The sequence below is a fragment of the Balaenoptera borealis genome (genome assembly GCF_965194805.1).
Source record: "Balaenoptera borealis genome assembly, contig: HAP1_SCAFFOLD_283, whole genome shotgun sequence".
Lineage (NCBI taxonomy): Eukaryota > Metazoa > Chordata > Mammalia > Artiodactyla > Balaenopteridae > Balaenoptera > Balaenoptera borealis.
The window spans coordinates 611,436-622,626 of record NW_028123893.1 but is presented as its reverse complement, the minus strand read 5'-3'; the positions used below and the strand labels follow the sequence as shown (position 1 = coordinate 622,626).

Here is an 11,191-nt window from a genome sequence, read left to right as displayed (position 1 = left end):
TTCCTCACCATCCAAGAGGACTTCCCTCTGGCAAGAGCTGTAAACACCGCCTCCCCATCTGTCCTCACCTGCCCTGACTTCCCTGCAGAGGGGAACAGCACTGAGCAGGCAGGCACAGAGCAGGCATCCACTGAACGGATGATGGCGTGCAATTTGCAAACCATCTGGAATGCGAAAACCACAAAATGGCACATCCATCAACGGAGTCTTCCCAGGCTATGTTCCTTTTCACTTGAAGGTGTGAGCAGACAACCACTGTATCCAAAGGGAAAATGAATGAAAAGTGAGCATCATGTAGAGTTTATTGATCAAGTAAAACATAACCAAGAAAATGGCATGTTGCCATAAGTGTTATTATATTGCAGGGTGAATGAGCTGCAATAGTCAGTCATGTTCATAGATGACTTCTATTGGTAATGGTCTTACCCAGAACACCAAGTTTCAGAGTTTTGTTTGCTTGCTGTTCTGAATTACTTAAAACTGACATCAATGATGACTCGTTTCTCTGTATTTCCCATCTCTCATTTAATCAAATATCCATAGCATCTTGAAGTAGAACTGGAAAATTAGAAGTGTTCTATTTGAGCGTCTACTTAACACAGAAAATTAAACCCCACAATACACACACACACACACACACACACACACTGTCATCAAGCAGCTGCCACCAGCTCACTTCCCCCAGGTTAGATGCCCTAGGAGAGAGCCCAGATGTCAGAAACTCCAGGTCTCTGGCTGTGGGTACCTGCTCCCAAGGTCATGCTCACCTACAGGGAGAGGAAATGAAGGGGAGGGGAAATGTTACAGGCAGAAACCTTTGGGGGAGAATCTTGGATTTGAGAAATAAGATGAGATGTTTAGAACTGGGGGCGGGGGAGAGGAAGAAGAAAAGAGATGTCTTGATACCCTACTCTTCCTTCTAACCCATCTCTGGCCCCAAACGAACTAAAGCAGATGTACATTCCCAGGCAGCCTTGGCAACAGTTAGCTCCGTGGCCAGGAGAATTCTCTCTCCACCTGTCTGAAAATATTATCTTGCTGTTGCCAGATGTTACTCTAACCAGAGACAGAGCAGTTCCAGACCCCAGTTACAGATAAAAGGCTCTTATGAGCAAATACCTGGGAGGCAGAATTTCCTGATGTGAAAGAGTTTCTGTCAAAGTGCAAAAAAGATTAGATATCTTTTTGGATAGAGCCAGCCAGATGGCAAAGAATTCAAGCAAGAACAAAACAAAGAGGAAGAAAAGGTCAGGGAGGAAGAACTACAGACATTGGATTTTCTGATTCAGCATTTGGCTAACAATTGATTCTATTTCCAAAGGCAATTTGAATGTTTTTGTTCTGTGAGTTTTCATGTATTTCTAGCCTCACTACCTTTGTGTCAAAATACCCCCAGCCTGATGGATTCCTTTTCCTTTCTAAGCCATGAGACCCTGTGGATCTATCTGACAGTGTTCCTTGCTGTGTACCTTGTACTTTACTTTGGGCATATTAACCACCTCTCTTACTAAACCATGAACTCCTTGCAGGCAGACAGCATCTGTGCCTAGCTTCTGTCTTTTAGATAATTTGGGGTACAGCAGAATGGGCAGGAGGGATCTGTTCTCAGGGATCCCCAGGACCCAGGACCACTCTTAGGTTCCATGATTCTCTAGAAGGACTCACAGAACTCAGAAAAGCAATGATATTCACAGTTGTGGTTTATGATAGCAAAAGGATACAGGTTACAATCAGACAGGTAAAAGACACATAAGGCAGAGCCCAGAAAAGAGACCACACATGACCTTGTAGTTGTCCTCTCCCCATGCATTTACACAGTGTGGAATTCTCCCAGCAAACAATGTGTGACAACACCATGGAGCATTGCCATCTGGGAAGCTCACCTGAGCCTTGGTGTCCAGCATTTTTATTGGGGGTCAGTCATGTAGGCATGGAGTGTCCACAGAGTTGAATTTGGTTTCTTAATCTCTGGTCACTCCAGAGGTCAGACTGATAAGGTCCCCACCATAAATCACATTGTTAGCATAAAGAATCTGGCCATGGATCAGGGCCCCAGGTAAACAGAGATACCTGAGATCAGGCAGGATATTTCAAGTGTTTAGAGTATATCTCCCAGCAGTTGTCAAGGGGCAGAACTTCTCTGGAATGTGTAGGGTTTGGACAATCTGGACCTGCTGAGTCAACCTTTTATTGTACAGGATCAAAGGAAGATAAACTCTTCACCACAGGTTCATGTTCTGACCAATCACAGGGGGTTTCTAAGCAGGCCCACCTAGGCTTACAAATGAGAACCAATTCTGGCTGAGGCTGAAGTCTACCTAAATGAGAACAGAGAGCTTCCTCATGTTGAACTTTCTAAAAGATTCTGTTTAAGAAATGAGCATGTTTGCAAAACAACATCTCTCACCTTTGTTGAAGTTTTTACCTATGAATTTCATGATTCTTGGGCAAACAGTAAAAAGGACTTATGTGAGCCCTATGTTTCTGTACGCCAGACATACTTGCTTTCTCTAAATACAGCGGGATTCCACGTAATAAGGGTTGAAAACATAAAATGGAATAACCTAGATCAAAAAGAGAATTCAAAATACCTCTGAAAGAAAGTGAATGGGAGTTAGTGGATGGATAAAGTAAGCCAAGAAAGAGATGGCCTGGATGAGCAGTTCTCAAAGTGTGGGCTGTCGGTAATGTCATTATTATATTTTCATGATAATACTAAGATCCTATTGGCCATTTTCATTTGTTGACATTTGCATTGATGGTCCAAATGCAATGGTGGGTAAAACTGCAGAGGTCTCATCATGAATCCAGGCAGAGGTACCATACTGTCCCAGAAGTCATTGTATTATTCACTCCCATGCACCTGCAGGAAAAAAGTCAATTTCACCTAAGGATGTTACAACAATTGTTACAGGTTGAAACAGTAAAGTTACTAATTGTATTAATTTTGACCTTTAAGTTTTGGTGTAGAATAGAATATGTATACAGAATTATCTAGAAAGGCTACTAAAATACTCCTCCCTTTTCCAGCTACATATCTGTGTGACGTCACATTTTCTCTACTACTTCAACCAAGATTGAATGCAGAAGTAGAAATGAAAACCCAGGGGCCTTTTATTAACCCAGACATTAAAGAGATTTGCAGAAAAATGAAACAAAGCCACCCTTCTCACTAAACTGTTTTGATTTGGAAAATGTAGTTATTGTTCATGAAAAAATATGCTTTTTTCTGTTAACATGCAATGATTTTATTATTGTTATTTTTAAATCAGTGAATACATAATTATTTTTTAAATTTCTCGGTTTTAATTTCTGATTCAGTAAACATTGACAGATACAATCCAGATAAGTAAAAGCTCGTTGGCATCCTCAATAATATTTAAGAATGTAGAGTCCAGAGACCAACATGTTTGAGAACGTCTAGCCTAGATCATACTTCTGTCTGTCTGTCTGTCAGTCTACCTGGAGATCTTGAGGGCTGAGTCACCTCGAGGGGTAAGACTGAGAAATGAAGCTGAAAGCTGAGAATTAAAAACAGGTCTATATGGGGGATGGTTGTATCCCACCCACTCCTTCCCCATGGAGCACAGACAGATCTTTCTAGAACCACTGCCTCACTCTGCCCAGGACTATCCTGGATTTTTACTGAAAGTCCCACCATTTGGGAAATCCCTCCCAGATGTGGAAAGTTCTGGTTTTCCATTGCGAGTGCAGGAGATTGGGGGGAAAGTATAAAACCCATACAGTGACCCCCAAAATAGGGACTGAAGCAGCACTATCTTTAATGTCAAGTGGACGTGGCAGAGATTATTTGCCTTCATAGATGTTGTCATTGTCATTCACCTCTCCTGACCGCTGATGTTGGTGACCACCATTTGTGGTTCACTCATTAGATCCTCTGTGGTTTCATCCCCCGAGCGATGAGATTCCAGTGTGCAATTCAAATGCACTGGAACTTTGACTTTGCCCGTGAAGCAATGGCTGTGCTTTGTATTGGGATAGTGCTTGTTTAACTTTTCACACTGTGAATACTGTGATCGTGTTTTCTAACAGTTCATGCCATCAAAATAAGAACAATGAACTCACACCCGCACGACCCAGACATCACTGAATGAGACTGAACAGCTGTGTTATTTTAATGACAGACAGAAGGACGCATACAACTGGATCAGGGAAATAAATAACCAAAGCAGGGCACACTGCATGACATGCCAGAAAGAGTTTGGTCATTGTGGAGAAGAGGGCACGAAAGTACTCCTAGAGACTGCACCTCAAACATCTGGGATGAGACAGGCAAGTACTTCTAAATCCATCCAGTTTTTTGCTTCCCCAAAGACACCAATGCTCAGTCAAAAATAGTGACTGCTGAATTGTCTTGAGTACACCATGCAAAAAAGCTCATAGTGTTGTATTCTTCTTTTGATTGCTCTATGAAATTGAGTAAAGTAGTAAAATTACATTTTCTTTTTTTTTTAAACATCTTTATTGAAGTATAATTGCTTCACAATGGTGTGTTAGTTTCTGCTTTATAACAAAGTGAATCAGTTATACATATACATATGTTCCCATATCTCTTCCCTCTTGCATCTCCCTCACTCCCACCCTCCCCATCCCACCCCTATAGGTGGTCACAGAGCACCGAGCTGATCTCCCTGTGCTATGCGGCTGCTTCCCACTAGCTAGCTATTTTACATTTGGTAGTGTATATATGTCCATGACACTCTCTCACCCTGTCACATCTCACCCCTCCCCCTCCCCATATCCTCAAGTCCATTCTTTAGTAGGTCTCTGTCTTTATTCCCATCTTGCCACTAGGTTCTTCATGACTTTTTTTTTCCTTAGATTCCATATATATGTGTTAGCATACTGTATTTGTTTTTCTCTTTCTGACTTACTTCACTCTGTATGACAGACTCTGACTCCATCCACCTCATTACAAATACCTCCATTTCATTTCTTTTTATGGCTGAGTAATATTCCATTGTATATATGTGCCACATCTTCTTTATCCATTCATCCGATGATGGACACTTTGGTTGCTTCCATGTCCAGGCTATTGTAAATAGAGCTGCAATGAACCTTTTGGTACATGACTCTTTTTGAATTATGGTTTTCTCAGGGTATATGCCCAGTAGTGGGATTGCTGGGTCGTATGGTAGTTCTATTTGTAGTTTTTTAAGGAACCTCCATACTGTTCTCCATAGTGGCTGTATCAATTTACATTCCCACCAACAGTGCAAGAGTGTTCCCTTTTCTCCACATCCTCTCCAGCATTTATTGTTTCTAGATTTTTTCATGATGGCCATTCTGACCGGTGTGAGATGATACCTCATTGTAGTTTTGATTTGCATTTCTCTAATGATTAATGATGTTGAGCATTCTTTCATGTGTCTGTTGGCCATCTGTATATCTTCTTTGGAGAAATGTCTATTTAGGTCTTCTGCCCATTTTTGGATTGGGTTGTTTGTTTTTTTGTTATTGAGCTGCATGAGCTGCTTGTAAATCTTGGAGATTAATCCTTTGTCAGTTGCTTCATTTGCAATTATTTTCTCCCATTCTGAGGGTTGTCTTTTGGTCTTGTTTATGGTTTCCTTTGCTGAGCAAAAGCTTTTAAGTTTCATTAGGTCCCATTTGTTTGTGTTTTTATTTCCATTTCTCTAGGAGCTGGGTCAAAAAGGATCTTGCTGTGATTTATGTCATAGAGTGTTCTGCCTATGTTTTCCTCTAAGAGTTTGATAGTGTCTGGCCCTACACTTAGGTCTTTAATCCGTTTTGAATTTATTTTTGTGTATGGTGTCAGGGAGTGTTCTAATTTCATACTTTTACATGTACCTGTCCAATTTTCCCAGCACCACTTACTGAAGAGGCTGTCTTTTCTCCACTGTATATGCTTGCCTCCTTTATCAAAGATAAGGTGACCATATGTGCGTGGGTTTATCTCTGGGCTTTCTATCCTGTTCCATTGATCTATATTTCTGTTTTTGTGCCAGTACCAAACTGTCTTGATTACTGTAGCTTTGTAATATAGTCTGAAGTCAGGGAGCCTGATTCCTCCAGCTCCATTTTTTGTTCTCAAGATTGCTTTGGCTATTCGGGGTCTTTTGTGTCTCCATACAAATTGTGAAATTTTTTGTTCTAGTTCTGTGAAAAATGACAGTGGTAGTTTGATAGGGATTGCATTGAATCTGTAGATTGCTTTGGGTAGTATAGTCATTTTCACAATGTTGATTCTTCCAATCCAAGAACATGGTATATCTCTCCATCTATTTGTAATATCTTTAATTTCTTTCATCAGTGTCCTATAATTTTCTGCATACAGGTCTTTTGTCTCCTTAGGTAGGTTTATTCCTAGATATTTTATTCATTTGTTGCAATGGTAAATGGGAGTGTTTTCTTAATTTCACTTTCAGATTTTTCATCATTAGTATATAGGAATGCAAGAGATTTCTGTGCAATAATTTTGTATCCTGCTACTTTACCAAATTCATTGATTAGCTCTAGTAGTTTTCTGGTGGCAGTTTTAGGATTCTCTATGTATAGTATCATGTCATCTGCAAACAGTGACAGCTTTACTTCTTCTTTTCCAATTTGGATTCCTTTTATTTCTTTTTCTTCTCTGATTGCTGTGGCTAACACTTCCAAAACTATGTTGAATAATAGTGGTGAGAGTGGGCAACCTTGTCTTGTTCCTAATTTTAGTGGAAATGGTTTCAGTTTTTCACCATTGAGGACAATGTTGGCTGTGGGTTTGTCATATATGGCCTTTATTATGTTGAGGAAAGTTCCCTCTATGCCTACTTTCTGCAGGGCTTTTATCATAAATGGGTGTTGAATTTTGTCGAAAGCTTTCTCTGCATCTATTGAGATGATCATATGGTTTTTCTCCTTCAATTTGTTAATATGATGTATCACGTTGATTGATTTGCGTATATTGAAGAATCCTTGCATTCCTGGAATAAACCCCACTTGATCATGGTGTATAATCCTTTTAATGTGCTGTTGGATTCTGTTTGCTAGTATTTTGTTGAGTATTTTTGCATCTATGTTCATCAGTGATATTGGCCTGTAGTTTTGTTTCTTTGTGACATCTTTGTCTGGTTTTCGTATCAGGGTGATGGTGGCCTCGTAGAATGAGTTTGGGAGTGTTCCTCCCTCTGCAATATTTTGGAAGAGTTTGAGAAGGATAGGTGTTAGCTCTTCTCTAAATGTTTGATAGAATTCGCCTGTGAAGCCGTCTGGTTCTGGGCTTTTGTTTGTTGGAAGATTTTTAATCACAGTTTCAATTTCAGTGCTTGTGATTGGTCTGTTCATATTTTCTATTTCTTCCTGGTTCAGTCTCGGTAGGTTGTGCATTTCTAAGAATCTGTCCATTTCTTCCAGGTTGTCCATTTTATTGGCATATAGTTGCTTGTAGTAATCTCTCATGATCGTTTGTATTTCTGCAGTGTCAGTGGTTACTTCTCCTTTTTCATTTCTAATTCTATTGATTTGAGTCTTCTCCCTTTTTCTCTTGATGAGTCTGGCTAATGGTTTATCAATTTTGTTTATCTTCTCAAAGAACCAGCTTTTAGTTTCATTGATTTTTGCTATTGTTTCCTTCATTTCTTTTTCATTTATTTCTGATCTGATCTTTATGATTTCTTTCCTTCTGGTAGCTTTGGGGTTTTTTTGCTCTTCTTTCTCTAATTGCTTTAGGTGCAAGGTTAGGTTGTTTATTCGAGATGTTTCCTGTTTCTTGATGTAGGCTTGTATTGCTATAAACTTCCCTCTTGGCACTGCTTTTGCTGCATCCCATAGGTTTTGGGTCGTCGTGTCTCCATTGTCATTTGTTTCTAGGTATTTTTTGATTTCCCCTTTGATTTCTTCAGTGATCACTTCATTATTAAGTAGTGTATTGTGTAGCCTCCATGTGTTTGTATTTTTTACAGATCTTTTCCTGTAATTGATATCTAGGTCTCATAGCGTTGTGGTCGGAAAAGATACTTGATACGATTTCAATTTTCTTAAATTTACCAAGGCTTGATTTGTGACCCAAGATATGATCTATCCTGGAGAATGTTCCATGAGCACTTGAGAAAAATGTGTATTCTGTTGTTTTTGGGTGGAATGTCCTATAAATATCCATTAAGTCCATCTTGTTTAATGTATCATTTAAAGCTTGTGTTTCCTTATTTATTTTCATTTTGGATGATCTGTCCATTGGTGAAAGTGGGGTGTTAAAGTCCCCTACTATGATTGTGTTACTGTCGATTTCCCCTTTTATGGCTGTTAGTATTTGCCTTATGTATTGAGGTGCTCCAATGTTGGGTGCATAAATATTTACAATTATTATACCTTCCTCTTGGATCGATCCCTTGATCATTATATAGTGTCCTTCTTTGTCTCTTGTAATAGTCTTTATTTTAAAGTCTATTTTGTCTGATATGAGAAGTGCTACTCCAGCTTTCTTTTGATTTCCATTTGCATGGAATATCTTTTTCCATCCCCTCACTTTCAGTCTGTATGTGTCTCTAGGTCTGAAGTGGGTCTCTTGTAGACAGCATATATATGGGCCTTGTTTTTGTATCCATTCAGCCAGTCTGTGTCTTTTGGTGGGAGCATTTAATCCATTTACATTTAAGGTAATTATCGATATGTATGTTCCTATTCCCATTTTCTTAAATGTTTTGGATTTGTTATTGTAGGTGTTTTCCTTCTCCTGTGTTTCTTGCCTAGAGAAGTTCCTTTAGCATTTGTTGTAAAGCTGGTTTGGTGGTGCTGAACTCTCTCAACTTTTGCTTGTCTGTAAAGGTTTTCATTTCTCCATCAAATCTGAATGAGATCCTTGCTGGGTAGATTAATCTTGGTTGTAGGTTTTTCTCCTTCATCACTTTAAATATATCCTGCCACTCCCTTCTGGCTTGCAGAGTTTCTGCTGAAAGCTCAGCTGTTAACCTTATGGGGATTCCCTTATGTGTTATTTTTCCCTTGCTGCTTTTAATATGTTTTCTTTACATTTAATTTTTGACAGTTTGATTAATATGTGTCTTGGTGTGTTTCTCCTTGGATTTATCCTGTATGGGACTCTCTGTGCTTCCAGGACTTGATTAACAATTTCCTTTCCCATATTAGGGAAGTTTTCAACTATAATCTCTTTAAATATTTTCTCAGTCCCTTTCTTTTTCTCTTCTTCTTCTGGGACCCCTATAATTCGAATTTGGTGCATTTAATGTTGTCCCAGAGGTCTCTGAGACCGTCCTCAGTTCTTTTCATTCTTTTTTCTTTATCCTGCTCTGCAGTAGTTATTTCCACCATTTTATCTTCCAGGTCACTTATCCATTCTTCTGCCTCAGTTATTCTGCCATTGATCCCATCTAGAGTATTTTTAATTTCATTTATTGTGTTTTTCATCATTGCCTGGTTCCTCTTTAGTTCTTCTACGTCCTTGTTAAATGTTTCTTGCATTTTGTCTATTCTATTTCCAAGATTTTGGATCATCCTTACTATCATTATTCTGAATTCTTTTTCAGGTAGACTACCTATTTCCTCTTCATTTGTTAGGTCTGGTGTGTTTTGACCCTGCTCCTTCATCTGCTGTGTGTTTTTCTGTCGTCTCATTTTGCTTATCTTACTGTGTTTGGGGTCTCCTTTTCACAGGCTGCAGGTTCGTAGTTCCCGTTGTTTTTGGTATCTGTCCCCAGTGGCTAAGGTTGGTTCAGTGGGTTGTGTAGGCTTCCTGGTGGAGGGGACTAGTGCCTGTGTTCTGGTGGATGAGGTTGGATCTTGTCTTTCTGGTGGGCACGTCCACGTCTGGTGGTGTGTTTTGGGGTGTCTGTGGCCTTATTATGATTTTAGGCAGCCTCTCTGCTAATGGATGGGGCTGTGTTCCTGTCTTGCTAGTTGTTTGGCATAGGGTGTCCAGCACTGTAGCTTGCTGGTTGTTGAATGAAGCTGGGTCTTGATGTTGAGATGGAGATCTCTGAGAGATTTTCGCCATTTGGTATTACGTGGAGCTGGGAGGTCTCTTGTGGACCAGTCTCCAGAAGTTGGCTCTCCCACCTCAGAGGCACAGCCTTGATGCCTGGCTGGAGCACCAAGAGCCTTTCATCCACACGGCTCAGAATAAAAGGGAGAAAAAAATGAAAGAAAGAAAGAAAGAGGATAAAATAAAATAAAATAAAGCTATTATAATAAAAAATAAGAAAAAAATTATTAAGAATAAATGTATTCAGAAAATTTTATTTAATTTTTAAAAATAGATTTATTAATTTTTTATAGTAAAAAATAAGAAAAAATTATTAAGAAAAAAATTTATTAAGAAAAAAATTTTTTTAATTTTTTAAAATAAAAAATATGAAAAAACTTATTAAAACTTTTTTTAATTTCTAAAAATAGAAAATAAGGAAAAAATTATTAAGAAAACATTTATTAGGAAAAAAATTTTTTTAAGTAAAAAAAAAAACAAAAAAAAAAACCCACGGACCTAACCCTAGGACTAATGGTGAAAGCAAAGCTATACAGACAAAATCTCACCCAGAAGCATACACATATACACTCACAAAAAAAGGAAAAGGGGAAAAATTAATATATCCTGCTCCCAAAGTCCACCTCTTGAATTTGGGATGATTCGTTGTCTATTCAGGTATTCAGCAGATGTAGGCACATCAAGTTGTTTGTGGAGCTTTAATCCGCTGCTTCTGAGGCTGCTGGGAGAGATTTCCCTTTCTCTTCTTTGTTCGTACAGCTCCCGGGGTTCAGCTTTGGATTTGGACCCGCCTCTGCGTGTAGGTCGCCTGAGGGCGTCTGTTTCCCGCCCAGACAGTACGGGGTTAAAGGAGCAGCTGCTTCGGGGGCTCTGGCTCACTCAGGACGGGGGGAGGGAGCAGCACGGATGCAGGACGAGCCTGTGGCGGCAGAGGCCGGCGTGACGTTGCAGCAGCCTGAGGCGCGCCGTGCGTTCTCCCGGCGAAGTTGTCCCTGGATCACGGGACCCTGGCAGTGGCAAGCTGCACAGGCTCCCAGGAGGGGCGGTGTGGAGAGTGACCTGTGCTCACACACAGGCTTCTTGGTGGCGGCAGCAGCAGCCTTAGCGTCTCCTGCCCGTCTCTGGGGTCGGCGCTGATAACCGCGGCTCGCGCCCGTCTCTGGGGTCCGCGCTGTTAGCCGTGGCTCGCGCCCGCCTCTGGGGTCCGCGCTGATCGCCGCGGCTCGC

General features: G+C 40.2%; 1 long non-coding RNA gene across 1 annotated transcript in view; it reads right to left on the bottom strand.

Annotated features, from left to right (window-relative positions):
• Nucleotides 1-225: 225 nt before the first annotated feature.
• LOC309621327 overlaps nucleotides 226-11,191 on the bottom strand; it is a 270,404-nt gene continuing 259,438 nt past the window's right edge. Inside the window, exon 4 of the long non-coding RNA XR_014239936.1 lies at nucleotides 226-2,863. This is a non-coding gene — a long non-coding RNA (uncharacterized lncRNA). The remainder of the gene's footprint in view (nucleotides 2,864-11,191) is intronic.